The 11,338-nt window shown below is 44.1% G+C and overlaps 1 long non-coding RNA gene across 1 annotated transcript in view; it reads right to left on the minus strand.

Annotated features, from left to right (window-relative positions):
• Window positions 1-7,781, minus strand: part of LOC138988905 (uncharacterized) — a 39,025-nt gene extending 31,244 nt beyond the window's left edge. The window contains exon 1 of the long non-coding RNA XR_011465156.1: window positions 7,613-7,781. This is a non-coding gene — a long non-coding RNA (uncharacterized lncRNA). The remainder of the gene's footprint in view (window positions 1-7,612) is intronic.
• Window positions 7,782-11,338: the final 3,557 nt, after the last annotated feature.

The raw sequence follows: 11,338 nt of genomic DNA on the forward strand, positions 1-11,338 counted from the left end.
AGATGCCAAAGTTTTACCTCATCATCATTATGTGAGTGAAATACGTGCTGTAAAAGTCCCTGGACTTTCCTTAATAAGCTTAGTACTTAGTAAATGATTATTGGAGCAGTCTCCACAACTTGACTTCCGTTCTCAATTTCTTGTGGTGGTGGGGGGGGTGTGGGGGTGGGGGGGGTGAGGGTGAGTGAGAGGGGGTGAGGGTGGGTGGGGGGGTGGGGGGGTGGCTGCAGGGAAAGCATGTTGAAAATAAAATACTTCAAAAGCTGTAAGTTCGTTACAGTCATAAACATAATTTGAATATTTAAAAAGGTAAACTGCATGCTGATAACAATAAATTATAGTAAAATTTCCCCCACACTCCGCAATTTTACAGACGAGTATGCAACTAGGTAAGGCTTTTACCAATAAATCAGTGTGTAAAATTTAGATGTCCCTGGTTGTCATTGCTTTATCAGCCTGTCATTCCATAAGAGACATACAAGAACCAAATGGAAATCTTCTCTAAATGTCACACAGATGCATAGTAATAATGCTGGCTATCACTTCTGTGACTGCTTACTGTGTCCCAGGAGCTTCTTTATGTCCTTGACATGGGTTAACACATTCAATCCTCACAGCCACCTAGGGAGGTAGGTGTTATCCGGGAGAAACTGAGGCACAGGGATGGTCAGAACCATTATGCAAGGCCATATGCTGCGCTGTGCTTTGTCATTCTGTCACTGTCTGCGACCCCGTGGACTGTAGCCCACCAGGCTCCTCTGTCCGTGGAATTTTCCAGGCAAGAGTACTGGAGTGGGTAGCCATTCCCTTCTTCAGGGGATCTTTCTGAGACAGGGATCAAAGTTAGATCCTCTGCATTGCAGGCAGATTCTTTACTGTCTGAGCCACCAGCGAAGCCCATGCAAAGTCATACCTGCATGATATTTGCTATAGCCAATACACATTGGCTACTAGGTACTGAACTTTTTTAACTTGAAGTTTTTTTAAACTTCAGTTCGTTTCCAAAGGAAACTTCATGTCGCTAACCATAGATGGAAAAATCAGTATCACTTGCCATAAATAGGAGGTAACTATGAAAACAGATAGAATGAGTGCAGAACAATGTTATTAACTTTCAGCTTGATTCTCTTGCCTGCCAAGATCAGAGATTTGCTTTCTCTTTGTTAAGAAGGAGTGGGAGAGGAGAGAAGCAGGTGTTACCAAGGTGTTTAAAATACATGAAAACCAAAACATAAGACAAAAAAAAAAGTAAAATTCAATGTATGCATTAATGCCACTATAAAACTTGACTTTCTCCTTAACATAACTGCAACAGATAAAAGACTCTCAAACTTCATTCTCTTATTATGTGCTCTGGATTCCAAACCTGATATTGTCCCTTCTTTGCCCTGTGTTATCTGACTTCCCTGAGCCCCAGGTTTCTATCTGAAAATGAGAACCGCCTCAGAGGTGCAGACATCCCATATATACCAAGCCAGGCACACAGTAGGTACTCAAAAACCCACTGTGTTCAGTGGTCACTTCTTGAAAAGCCATGCCACCTTATTTCTCTTCTTGAAATGAAGCACAGGTTGGGGTGTCTGCTGTCCCTGTGTCAGCAGAGCAGGGGTGGGCTAAGGGGTGGGTGGGTGTGACATTTCACATTCGGCAGAGGCAGGGTAAAGAAGCTGGGAGGGCTACTGATCTGAGGAATCTGCTTATCCGCTAGGGGTCCCAAATAGATGATAAGGAGAGACAGGACAGTTCAATCATAAACGTCTTAGAACTGTTGGAAAGCAAGGGAGATCACAGAATCCACTCCTCCTCAGGTCATGGGTCAGGACACAGAGCCTTTGGGCTGCAGGACCCTTCCCTGTAACCTCTAGGCAGTGAGAGGCAGCCAGACTCTCAGGCCCCTCTGAGCACTGTGCTCTTCCCACTGGATGTCCCATTGGCCCCCTTCTCCTGAGCTGATCAGGGGCTCCACGCCCTGAAGACCCATATTTCCAGAGTCTAGACCCAGGATCTTAATTTCCAAAATGATCATTGGTTCCAATGCTATCTAGTAATTGGCTGCAACATTTGTAGCCTTTCTGAGAAAACGTTGCAGTCTTTCTCAAGAAAGCCAAGCCTTTTTTTACTTTTTTGCCAAATCCTGATTACACTAATTTTCAAAAGATAAAACAAACTAAATCCACAGCAAAGGGAAATATTTCCACTTGGGGCTTTGGTCTGTCTCAAGACAATTCTGATTCCCTCAAGACAGCATTTGCTGAGTCACATACCGTGGAACACAGCCTAGTCTTACAGCTCCCTTTCCAAAGTAGAAAGACAGCGAGGGAAACCAAAGAGAAGAAGGAGGGACAGACAGGTTACCAACCCAGCGCTGAGTGCTGCAAACAAGTTCCAGAAAAACCAGTAAAGGGAAGCCCCCAACCTTCTCTCAGTCAGAGAGGCTGGGTGTTGGGTGTCCATGGTTTGGGGGAGAAAACAGAGGAGAATTTAGTCCCAGGAAAAACATCATGAAGTGGTGCTGACTGTGATTCATGGATCGAGTGTTAAATTCCACGCCCATACTCACTCCTAGAACGCCTCAAGATTTGCATCCCTTGGGGGCCTAATTTTTTTGTACAAGGGTAGCAAAGAAAAGCCACAAGAGCCAGCTGGGAAGATAAATGAGTGAGACACAGGCCAGAGGGGACAGCGACCAGAAGGACATCTCATTTGTCTCTCTTTAAAATGGCAGCTTGGGGCATTATTCACAAAAGTCAGGACACAGATGCAACCTAAATGTCCAGACAGAGGAATGGATAAAGAAGATGTGGGTGTGTGTGTGGGTGTGTGTGTATGTGTAAATATTACTTAGCCATAAAATAGAAGAAAATAATGCCATTTGCAGCAAGATGAATGGACCTAGAAATTATAAACTAAGTAAAGTCACCTTCTTTAGAAGGAAAATAAAATGATAGAAATGAACTTAGATATTGAAACAAAAGAGAAACAGATTCACAGACATAGATAACAAATTTATGGTTACCAAAGGTGAAAGGTGCTGGGAGGGATAAATTAGGAGTTTGGGATTAGCAGATACAAACTACTATATACAAAATAGAGAAACAACAAGGTCCTACTGTAAAGCACAGGAAACTATATCCAATATCCTATAATAAGCCAAAATGAAAAATATTTTTAAAATGTGTATAACCACTTTCTTGTACATCAGAAACTAACACAACATTTTAAATCAACTATACTTTATTTTCTAAAAGAGGCAACTGAGTTGCAGCTCTTGGATTGTTATCATGCAGGACCAGGGATGCAGAATCACCAGATGCGTAGGTTAGGAAGCTATTATCTACTCTACATTCAGTTTTGATAATGAGGCCTTTCTCTTTAACTGCCTTCCTGGTAGGTTCTGCCAGCAGGGGGCACTAGAGGGAGCCTGGATGGCAGGAGTTGGGGGCCAAGTCCCTTGGGCCTGTTTGCTTGCTGGAACCACCAGCCTCACCCCAGCAGCAACATCTGCTTCCAGATGCCAGCTTCCTTTCCCACTCTCAGAATCAGCCTGCGTCCTTACAAAGGAACCAGCAGCTACCCCTCAGCTCCACAGACCTCTCTTCTTTAAGCCTCTGGGTTTTGATATCCCTGTTTGTTCCCTTCATCCCACCAAACCCAGGAGTGGTGGCTCCTTCCTGCAGTTACCACCTGTGGTTACCACAATGTTCCCCATTGTTACTTTTCAGCCTCCCCAATACTTATTTAATGAACCCTCTACATTAAATCTCTTTTGAAATACCCAGTGTAGGTTTTGTTTACCTAAATGAACTCTGATTGATCTACTAGTTCTTTTGACATTAGGAGAAGTGGAATATGTAGATTATTTTATGGAATTATTCGGTTTTTAAAATATTGTGAAAAGGAAAACAGGTATCTGAAGACCAAATTCAGCCTGGGAGTGAATGCAGTGGTGTTCTCGAGATGAGGGCTGCTGCGTTCCTTGCCAGCTGCTGGGACCATCAGCTCTGGGCAGCTCACTACCGTCTCCACCCTCAGAACTTCGCTCTGCTGGAGGGAACTCCCTGACCTGGTCCAAGAGCGAGCCCCTTCCCAAGGACAGGCTGTGGCCAATGACCGGCTGATATAGAGAAACAAAGACTTGACCTCAAGCTTCCTTCTGGAACACCTCTCGGGGGCCATCCAGCTTCACAGACCCCTGCAGGACTGGCTAAGGCCTTTGGGTTGCAACCCCATCATGGGCCAACTTCTTGCCTTGCCCAGGTCTGCCTTTCTTACATCCTTACTGGTACAGCTTCCCAGAGAGCTCCCCAGTGAACCTGCATGCAGCTGTCTATCAAGAGTCTGTTTCCGGGGAACCCAAACCAAGCCAAGGCTGCATTACTTTGGTGTGCAGAGCACTGCACTCACAGAAAGCATGTGAAGAAAGAGAAACACTTCATTTCACCAAGACACATTCCACTGGAAAGAGGGCAAAGTAAAGAGAGAGACAGTAATTGGGAGAGTCCACGTACAATATAGAGTGGAGATGAGGTGAACAGTTCCCAGAAGCAAAATGGTCATTAAGACTTCCCTGGAGCTTCTCTGGGAACCATGGCAGACATCATTCCCCAAAGCCAAGAAGATACAGCGGCCACCTCGGCCTTTTCTGTCTCTGAGTGGACGGAACAGGGAAGCACTGCCAGGGACATTATCTCAATGCAACTTGAACTTGCTCCACCACAGAGGTCTCCCTGTGGCCTCGTGGGAGAACCAATGACTACTCTGCATTTGCATCTGGACAGCAGCTTGCAAAGGTAGGAGCAGGTCCAAGCTTCCTCCCTGTGGGACAGTGCTGGGGCTTCAAGTGATGGCGATGCCAGCAGAGTCCCCACCGCTGTGCAGGCTTTTCACCTGCAGCGGGAAGGAGTCTCACTTCCACCATCCCCTGCACTGCTTGGAGCAGGAGGGAAGATGTACCTGAGCAAGGTGTGGCCTTCGTAGTTTCTTTAGAACCCAGTATGTGCACCTCCAGGCCTGGCCCATGATAGCTTTCCTGGGAACATGAAATGGCTTCTTTTGTTGTTTTTATTAAAGTATAACACGTCCCTTTCCCTGCTAACCCCCTTGCGTAGCTCACCCATGTCCGTCTGATCAGCAGGCTGGTCAGAATCACGTCAAAGGAGAGAAGTGGGGAGGCAGGGGTCAACCACGCTGTAATATTTAACTATATTACTTAAAGTCACTGGAGAAAACTCATTTTAATTTTCAACTTCAAAGCGAGGCCAAAGGAATTACTGTAGTATCCCCTCGGGACATCTTGACGTGTACCATGTCGAAGGGTAGGAAAGGTGAAATGAGCAAGGCCTCTGTTATCAGGAGTCGGTGGTCTCGCTGGCTCCTCTCTGTAGGACTGAGGTTGGCAGAGGAGCAGAAGAGACAGAAAAATGATAGGCAGTAGGAGGTAGGGGGATCAGGCTACTTCCGCTGTTACTAGGTCACATCTCTGGATGTGTGTTCTGATCCTTAGAGAGACAGAGAAGTCAGAGTCGGATGAGCCATTGTAGGCATCTGAGCAGCCAGCAACTTAATATCAAGTGAGCAGCAGAATCTAAATCCTGGTGAACATGCTTCTGTTAGATAAACTCCAGTTGGAGTTGATAGCCCTTCTTTGGAATATTAAAGAAGTCCAAACCTCCCAGAATACATCACAAGGCAGTGTTGCACTTTCAGGCAATCAGATGTTTTTCTGAGGATGCAACACTGCAATTGACCATGGAAATTACTTAAAGAAATGTCTTAAACACAGTTGCTTCAGTCCACTCAAAAAGGAATGACTGAGCCACTGCTGTACACCAAACCCTGGGCATGGCACTGCAGGTCAAAAGCGCAGAGGCAAAACTTGATGGAGCTTTGAGTTTCATGGGGAATACAGATCTTAGAACAAGTAAATAATTACAGTTGTGCTCTGTGTCATGTTGGAAGGACTGAATCTTACTTGGGAGCCAAGCAAGGCAGGCCTTTCTAAGGAGGTGACAGCCTTCTGAGACTTCAGCAAATGAGGGAGGGTTGGATACAATAAGAGGTGAGGGGAGAAGAGAGCTCCTGGAAAGAAAAGCATCTCTGGGGGCCCAAACATCAGACAGTATGGTACCTATGAAATGCTGAGAGCAGTGCCAGATGGGAAGCGATGAGGGCCAGATGGGGCAGTTGCTTAGGGACCAGTTAAGGAGCTACTTAAAAGCTAGACTGACTTGTGGCTTTACCCTTCAATTTGAGTAGGAAAGTGACATGGTTAATAGATCCCTCTGTCTGCAGAGTGAGGAATGGATTAGAAAGGGTAGGAGATGATGTGGAGAGGCGAGTTAGGAAGCAAAGGCCCTTGTCCAGGAAGGAGAGGACAGTAATTTACACCAGGATGGTAGCATGTAAAGAACAGGGATGAAAGCTATAAAGCAATTATCCTTCAATTAAAAATAAATAAATAAATAAAAACAAAAGTACATAGGAATAAAATAAAACTTAGAGACTGACAATGCAGAGTGTGAAGGGCCAAGAATGACCCCCAGGGTTCCAGTTTGTCTAGGTGGGTAGATGGCCGTGTCTGTTCCTGATGGAAGAAACACAGGAGCAGGAGCTGGCAGTGGGGTGAGGATGAGGGAGGCCTGAAACTGACGATGGAGAGCTGAGCTTTGACTGAATTGCTCTGTGCTTTCTGAGTGGACAAGTCAAGCAGAAAGCTGAAGATATGGGCTTGGAACTGATACGGATAGACAAGTAAAGATGGAGGTTTGAGGGTCACAGAAATAAATGAGATCATGTATACCTTTGGTCCTTGCACTTTTTTGATGAGGATCTAAAATAAGAAATGTATTTTACATCATACACACACATGCAATTCCCCTGGACAGTTCTTACCTTTGCTATGTGTTATGTTCAGTGGCTGTCTGTTCTTTCCCCCATGCTGGTCAAAACGTCTATATTGATTTAATGGCCTGACAGTGAGTTACTAGCCACAGTTTGAAAAGTCTAATTTAGAGAACACATGATGAGAAGAAAAGAGGGTCCAAAATAGAACCATGAGGAAATCCATTGGTTAGGGCTCAACTAGAGAAGGTTGGTACCTACAAAGAAGACAGATCCCATGGAGAGGTGGGTGGAAAGGACCTGGCGGTCAGCGAGGTTGCTCCTTCCACTTGTAAGTTGAACACAGCAGCTTCAAAGACCACAACATTACTGTAGTATCCAAAGCCAAAAAGTGCCAAGTCTCAACCTTGGGTCTCTTCATTAGACCAAGCAGCCCTTCCCAAAAGCATCTACAAGACTTCCCTTTTATCTCACTGGCCAAGATTCATCACACCACTAGGCCCAAGCCAGCTTACAGGAATAGAATTATCACAATTGGCTTCAGCTGCTTGATATACTCATCCCATGGAACCAAGCAGGGGTTACTCACCCTGAGCACAAGGTATTGTAAACACCTGGCCATTAGGGAAAGCGGTCACCTAGCCTCTGCTGCTTAAAGAGGGGTCCAGAGACCAGCAACATCAGCATCATGCAGGAACTTGATAGAGCTGCAGGATTTCAAGCCCCACCCCAGGCCTGCTGAATCAGAACATGTAGGTTCTCAGGCTCCTACCGTGATTACACGGACTTGCAGTGTGAGAAGTACAGGCCTCAATACCGAGGACCCCTGTGGTATCTGCCACGTTGCCTCCCCCTGCTCTGCTCTTCGTCCATTTCTTCCCTCACTTATTGATTTGCTGTCACAAATCCCAGCGTGCCACACGTGCTTTGCAAGGCGTTGCTTCATATTTCTAGCAGGTCCTCTTTTCACTCTCTACATAAGGAGGCAGAGCAAGGTTTTAAAATAAACACAGCGAGCTTCCAGCTGTGCTCCGCCCACGACTTTAATACTGTTCCTTTAGATCATCCTGTTCTGACAAGGTGTGAAATCCTAGCCAAGGCTGATAACTTGGCTGCCAGAAAGTTCAGTCTTCTTTCACAGCCCTAGGCAGAATCGAGGGGTTCTGTTTCCTTTTTAAAATGAAAAAATATTTTTTAGTATAGTCTCTTTTTGCTGCAGGCTCTGCAGGGAGCATGAAGTAACCTTTGCCCCTGAAGCTCCAGCAAATAATCTCAAGTATTGGGACAGGTTCTCATTTAGCAAGTTTTGTCCAGTGTTTCCGGCTCTGAAACTTTAAGAGACACATAGAGGACTAAAAAAAAAATTTCAGAGAAGAACAAATTTTGTTAAAGAATTGGAGAATTGAACCTAAGAGGAAATGGTAAAAGATTAACATTTGCTGGCTGAGGGAAGGAAGAAAGAGGAGTAATTAAACATGGAAAACTGGATGACTGAGGCTTCACCCAAACAACTTTACTTGGGAATTTTTATTCTTGCTTTCTTGCTGCTGCTAAGTCGCTTCAGTCGTGTCCAACTCTGTGCGACCCCATAGACGGCAGCCCACCAGGCTCCCCTGTTCCTGGGATTCTCCAGACAAGAACGCTAGAGTGGGTTGCCGTTTCCTTCTCCAATGCATGAAAGTGAAGTCGCTCAGTCATGTCCGACTCTTAGAGACCCCATGGACTGTAGCCCACCAGGCTCCTCCGTCCATGGGATTTTCCAGGCAAGAGTACTGGAGTGGGGTGCCATTGCCTTCTCCCTTGCTTCCTTAAAAAAAAAAAAATCAGGTGTGGGACTCAGAATTTGACAAACTGTCAAAACTTTAACATAAAATGTCTTCCTCAACTTTCTTCCTACTAATTCATTCATATTTATTGACTACCTATTATGTACTGGGCCTTCTGCTCTGACAGTCTTATTTTATTCTAGCTGGCATGAAAACATATCCTTCTAAGAATGGTAAACATGCCAAGATGCTCCTTTATTTGAGACAACGTCTCTAATATAGTTCTGATAAAATGTGGCAACCCCAATATAAACGCACTGTTTCCTTACATGGCATTTACACTTCCATGGTTTGTGCAAAAATGCCTTTTCCGGTCGTTATTTCCTTGCTTATCTCACCTACCTGCCTCTCCTATCCTGTTGGTCTACCTGTCTTTGCCTGAACATGCCAAACCCTTCATGCAGTTCCCTTAGTTGGAATGCCTTTCTCCCTCTCTCCTTCAATGCTTTGAAATCCTTCAAGCTTACAAAGCTCATCTGTAGCCTTCTCTGCAAAGGCTTCTGTACCCTTGCCATTTAAAATTAGTAATTTTTTCCTCCATGATCTTCTACTGTGATGCTTATACTAGTGTGGCACTCAACTTTCCTTTGCCTTATGATTGCTTGTTTGCATGTCTCACAGTAAGTTTTCTAAGAGCAAAGACTATGGCTTACTCTTTGTGTTCCCCGCAGCAACTAGGTGCATGCCTGAGTTATTGCCACTCAGCAAATATTTCTGGCTATTTGAGTCTTCTGGATCTACAGCTGGTTCTCAATTCTTGGTCCCTTATGGTCGGGGGGACATGTGGCCAATTACCACCAATGAGTTGTAAGTAAAGTGATGTGTGACACATCTGGGCCAAAACTAAATCACCAATGCAAGACCCTTTGGTCATCTTTCTTCTTGGCTACTGTGGCTGTTCATGCTCTAGAGAATAGTTCCTCACTACTCTGGGATAATGTCAGCTTATAACAGAGCCTCAGTTGATCTACGATGACCATAGTGAGTGAACAAGAAATAAACTTTTGTTATTTAAAGTCACTGAGCTCTGGAGGTTGCTACAAAGTAAAGCCTAGCCCATCCTGACTGATACACTTGTAATGGTAGTACTGTGAGTCTAGAACTTTTGCAAAATCCATTAGAAGCAGTAATCAGTAATTATATCAATTGTAAATCAAGTAAAATCACCAGACTTAAACTCAATTGTCAGGAGAGGCATTGTGAGGAGTATAGGATGTAGAGCTCATTAGGGTTTGCAAACTGGCTGTAAATGACCTTGGTCACTCACTGATGCCCTCAGAACTCAGCATTCTCTGACCTCAGTTAGAGCTTACATATTTACCTTGTGGTGCTGTTGCAGTAATCAGAGATGGTAAATGGGTAGTACCTGGTACATGGTGGTACTCAGCAAATTGTTATCACAATTGTTTTAGGTGTGTTTTCCATGTTGGACCGTGGGATGTGAGAAACCACATATTTCAGTTTAAACCAGATACTGGGACTTCCCTGGTGATCTAGCGGCTAAGACTCTGTGCTCCCAGTGCAGGGGGCCGAGACTCAATCCCTGATTGCGGAACTAGATCCCGCATGCCACAGCTAAAGATTCCACGTGCCACAACTAAGACCTGATGTAGCCAAACCAACTGATTAAAAAATCCCACCAAGGTATTCACTGCTACCCTTCCACTCATCAGGAGCAAGGTGTTCCCAGCAATCTTCTTTCATTCAACTTTCAAAAAATAAACTTGGGTCCCTACAGATCTGTGAAAATCTATGAAACTACAGTATGTGAAAAGATGATAATTTATGTATAAATATAACTTCTCATTCAGAGAGGAACATTTTAATAAGTGATTCAACTTTATGTGCTTGCTAGACACCAGTGACTCGTATTAAATAAATAGATGCACTGAAAAAAGGGAAAGAGAGGGGAAATAAAAAAAACTCTGGATGAAAATGGGAATAATCAGCTCTTGAGGCTCCCAATTATACTTATAAAATTCAAAAAAATAATTCTGGGTTTGATGATAAAACCTCTGAATATGTTGTCTTATGCCTTCTTGGTTTAATTTCCAACACTTACTCAAGTATAGTGAACTATTCTTCCCAATATGCTTCAGTAAAGATTTCTAACCATCTGAATGTCACAATCCCAGGAGAGTTTACAGGTCCTACCATGGCATTTTCACAACTTGATTACACTCCTGGCTGTGAGGGGACATGACCTCAGTCTCAATGTAACAGAGAATGACTCATCCTTCTGAGGCAGCGAATAGCAACTTGGGTAGATCAACACCATCTTTATACTTCTTACTACACCAGTAACTTAGAAACACATCCCCTCTGAAGCATTTTATACCTATTTGATAAGCGCTGAAAGAAACACTGTTCTTTAGAGATAGGTTCTTGTTTCTAGGCTTTAGTCAGAGGGAGGAAAATCTCTACTATATTTCCCAAACCAACTAAAAGGATCAACTTTTTTTTTTTTTTTTTTTTTGGAGGTAAAATTGGTATATAACACTATGTTAGTATCAGGAGTACAACATAATAATCAAAGTGTTGTATACATTACAAAGTGATCAACATGTAAGTCTAGTTGCCATTCATCACTATAGAAGAGATCCCCTCACCATTTTACACCCCCCCCACCTTCCCCTCTGATAACTACCAATCTGTTCTCTATCTGGGTGTTG

Source organism: Bos mutus, chromosome 8, assembly GCF_027580195.1.
Source record: "Bos mutus isolate GX-2022 chromosome 8, NWIPB_WYAK_1.1, whole genome shotgun sequence".
NCBI lineage: Eukaryota > Metazoa > Chordata > Mammalia > Artiodactyla > Bovidae > Bos > Bos mutus.